General features: G+C 64.2%; 1 protein-coding gene across 2 annotated transcripts in view; it reads right to left on the bottom strand.

Annotated features, from left to right (window-relative positions):
- Positions 1 to 4,341, bottom strand: part of COLEC11 (collectin subfamily member 11) — a 45,404-nt gene that overhangs the window by 29,512 nt on the left and 11,551 nt on the right. The gene's annotated exons all lie outside the window — the stretch shown is intronic.

The raw sequence follows: 4,341 nt of genomic DNA, 5'->3' as shown, positions 1-4,341 counted from the left end.
TAGTTCTAACTGTTCCACATGCATTAATGTCACATTGTTCACTCCTCTGTTAGTCTGACAGATTTGAAGGGATAGAATCATGGAAATGCAACATCTTTTCCTTGAGCTTTTTGCCATCACTTCAGAGGTTCTTTTGTGTTCTGAGCAATGTTTCGGTTTCATTCTCTCCCCCCACCCACCTTCCCCTCTTCTCCTCCCCCCCCCCACCTTCCCCTCTTCTCCTCCCCCCCCCCCACCTTCCCCTCTTCTCCTCCCCCCCCCCACCTTCCCCTCTTCTCCTCCCCCCCCCCACCTTCCCCTCTTCTCCTCCCCCCCCCACCTTCCCCTCTTCTCCTCCCCCCCCACCTTCCCCTCTTCTCCTCCCCCCCCACCTTCCCCTCTTCTCCTCCCCCCCCACCTTCCCCTCTTCTCCTCCCCCCCCACCTTCCCCTCTTCTCCTCCCCCCCACCTTCCCCTCCCCCCCCACCTTCCCCTCTTCTCCGCCCCCCTCCCCCCACCTCTCCCTTCCCCTCTTCTCCCCCCCACCTCTCCCTCCCCCCCACCTCTCCCTCCCCCCCCCTCCTCTCTTCTCCCCCCCTCCTCTCTTCTCCCCCCCCCCCTCTTCTCCCCCCCCTCCTCTCTTCTCCTCCCCCCCCACCTTCCCCTCTTCTCCTCCCCCCCCTCCTCTCTTCTCCTCCCCCCCCCACCTTCCCCTCTTCTCCTCCCCCCCCCACCTTCCCCTCTTCTCCTCCCCCCCCACCTTCCCCTCTTCTCCTCCCCCCCCCACCTTCCCCTCTTCTCCTCCCCCCCCACCTTCCCCTCTTCTCCTCCCCCCCCCCACCTTCCCCTCTTCTCCTCCCCCCCACCTTCCCCTCTTCTCCTCCCCCCCACCTTCCCCTCCCCCCCCACCTTCCCCTCTTCTCCGCCCCCCTCCCCCCACCTCTCCCTTCCCCTCTTCTCCCCCCCACCTCTCCCCCCCCCTCCTCTCTTCTCCCCCCCCACCTCTCCCCCCCCCTCCTCTCTTCTCCCCCCCACCTCCTCTCTTCTCCCCCCCCCCGCCTCTCTTCGCCCCCCCACCGCCTCTCTTCGCCCCCCCACCGCCTCTCTTCGCCCCCCCACCGCCTCTCTTCGCCCCCCCACCGCCTCTCTTCGCCCCCCCCCCACCGCCCCCTCTCTCTTCTCCCCCCCCCCACGGCCCCCTCTCTCTTCTCCCCCCCCCCACGGCCCCCTCTCTCTTCTCCCCCCCCCCCACGGCCCCCTCTCTCTTCTCCCCCCCCCCCACGCCCCCCTCTCTCTTCTCCCCCCCCCCCACGCCCCCCTCTCTCTTCTCCCCCCCCCCCACGCCCCCCTCTCTCTTCTCCCCCCCCCCCCACGCCCCCCTCTCTCTTCTCCCCCCCCCCACGCCCCCCTCTCTCTTCTCCCCCCCCCCACGCCCCCCTCTCTCTTCTCCCCCCCCCCCCACGCCCCCCTCTCTCTTCTCCCCCCCCCCACGCCCCCCTCTCTCTTCTCCCCCCCCCCCACGCCCCCCTCTCTCTTCTCCCCCCCCCCCCACGCCCCCCTCTCTCTTCTCCCCCCCCCCCACGCCCCCCTCTCTCTTCTCCCCCCCCCCCACGCCCCCCTCTCTCTTCTCCCCCCCCCCACGCCCCCCTCTCTCTTCTCCCCCCCCCCACGCCCCCCTCTCTCTTCTCCCCCCCCCCCACGCCCCCCTCTCTCTTCTCCCCCCCCCCACGCCCCCCTCTCTCTTCTCCCCCCCCCCACGCCCCCCTCTCTCTTCTCCCCCCCCCACGCCCCCCTCTCTCTTCTCCCCCCCCCCACGCCCCCCTCTCTCTTCTCCCCCCCCCCCACGCCCCCCTCTCTTCTCCCCCCCCCCACTCCCCCCTCTCTTCTCCCCCCCCCACTCCCCCCTCTCTTCTCCCCCCCCCACTCCCCCCTCTCTTCTCCCCCCCCCCCACTCCCCCCTCTCTTCTCCCCCCCCCCACTCCCCCCTCTCTTCTCCCCCCCCCCCACTCCCCCCTCTCTTCTCCCCCCCCCCACTCCCCCCTCTCTTCTCCCCCCCCCACTCCCCCCTCTCTTCTCCCCCCCCCCACTCCCCCCTCTCTTCTCCCCCCCCCACTCCCCCCTCTCTTCTCCCCCCCCCACTCCCCCCTCCCCTCTCCCCCCCCCACTCCCCCCTCCCCACTCCCCCCTCTCTTCTCCCCCCCCCACTCCTCTCTCTTCTCCCCCCCCCCACTCCTCTCTCTTCTCCCCCCCCCCACTCCCCTCTCTTCTCCCCCCCCCCACTCCCCTCTCTTCTCCCCCCCCCACTCCCCTCTCTTCTCCCCCCCCCCCACTCTCTCTTCTCCCCCCCCCACTCTCTCTTCTCCCCCCCCCACAATAACGAGAGCCACACCAGAGGCCAGAGCTGTGCTGTTGCAGCAAGCAAAGGGCAAAGGAGGCATCAAGATGCTGTAGGGACTCTGACTCTTGCTGCCAGGCTGCAGCAAGAGGAAGGCAGATTCTGGCCCCGAGCAGGTGAAAACAAGAGCGGAGCAAGGCAGGAAGCACAAAAGCAAACCTGTCTCATGAAGGAAACAGCACAACTTCAGCACAGCTTTAAGCACAACATACCGAGGAGGGAGAGAAATCCCAAGCAGAGCAAAGGGGAAGAGTGGCTTAGAGAAAAGCAAAACCACCCCACAAAGCACACAGCCAAAACACCACCCCACAAAGCACACAGCCCAAACACCACCCCACAAAGCACACAGCCCAAACACCACCCCACAAAGCACACAGCCAAAACACCACCCCACAAAGCACACAGCCAAAACACCACCCCACGAAGCACACAGCCAAAACACCACCCCACGAAGCACACAGCCAAAACACCACCCCACGAAGCACACAGCCCAAACACCACCCCACAAAGCACACAGCCAAAACACCACCCCACAAAGCACACAGCCCAAACACCACCCCACAAAGCACACAGCCCAAACACCACCCCACAAAGCACACAGCCAAAACACCACCCCACGAAGCACACAGCCAAAACACCACCCCACGAAGCACACAGCCAAAACACCACCCCACAAAGCACACAGCCCAAACACCTCCCCACAAAGCACACAGCCCATACACCACCCCACAAAGCACACAGCCCAAACACCACCCCACAAAGCACACAGCCAACCTACCACTGCAAAGGGGATCAGCCAAAGGCTTCTGCCTCTCCTGGGGCAGCTTAAAAAGGGGAGGTCAATTGAAGTCTCCTCCCACCCCAGCTGTGGCCAATTTGCCCTCCCTGCTCAGTGCCCTTTATAAGCAGAGCAGGAGGAGCCCAGCCCCAAGCTGGGCCCATTGTGGGCCAAGGGATCCTCTGCCTGGCATCCCAGGTGAGTGCGCACGGGCGAGCACCGGGTGCCTGGTGGAGGGTTTCAAAGGCCGGGGGGCCTGGCTGGCCCCCCGGCTAGCTAGGGCCATCTTAGGGCTAGGCTACTGACCCACTGCAACATCTGCCTTAGCTCACGGGTGCTAAGTCTGTGTTGTTACTGAGGCTGAGTTTGCTCTAGGAGCTTGGATCCTCGAAGGTTTTGCTCTGGGTTCTGCGATGGAGGCAAAGATGGAGCAGGAGCACGAACTGGAGCTGGTAACAGACCAGGATCTTCACAAGTTTTACTCTAGGTTCTGTGATCGATGTGAACATGGAGCAGGAGCATGAACTGGAGCTGGTAACGGACCAGGATCTTCACAAGTTTTACTCTAGGTTCTGCAATGGATGTGAACATGGAGCAGGAGCATGAACTGGAGCTGGTAACGGACCAGGAGCAGCAGCTGGTAAGGGAACTGGTAATGGAGCAGGAGCTGGTAACGTAGAGTGGAGAGGAGGAGGAGGAGGAAAGCAGCAGAGACTGCCCGGGGGAAGGCAGAGAGTGGGGGCAGGATGGCAGGGGCTGCCCGGGGGAAGGCAGAGAGTGGGGGCAGGATGGCAGGGGCTGCCCGGGGGAAGGCAGAGAGTGGGGGCAGGATGGCAGGGGCTGCCCGGGGGAAGGCAGAGAGTGGGGGCAGGATGGCAGGGGCTGCCCGGGGGAAGGTGGAGGGCAGCGGCAGGAGGGCAGGGAAGAGGTACAGAACTTTCCGATGCTGAGCTTCAACAGAAAGACCTGATGGAAAAGAAAAGAGACTAACCTGTTTAGCAAAAGTACTCCCTGGAATTTCCCAAATCACTTATGTACTGAAGGAGTCATTTGTTGGTCACTGTCATCACCAGAGAGGACCTTTTGGTTTGCCTTAGGGTGGTTTGGGCTTGCCTGTAACTCCAGGCCCCTCAGCAATTGACAGGGGGGGAAAAACCCCAACCCATGGATGTTCTCTTGGTTGTCTTTA

Source organism: Pogoniulus pusillus, chromosome 7, assembly GCF_015220805.1.
Source record: "Pogoniulus pusillus isolate bPogPus1 chromosome 7, bPogPus1.pri, whole genome shotgun sequence".
NCBI classification, from domain to species: domain Eukaryota; kingdom Metazoa; phylum Chordata; class Aves; order Piciformes; family Lybiidae; genus Pogoniulus; species Pogoniulus pusillus.
Note: the sequence above shows the minus strand (reverse complement) of the source record. Positions and strands in the feature narration are given on the sequence as shown.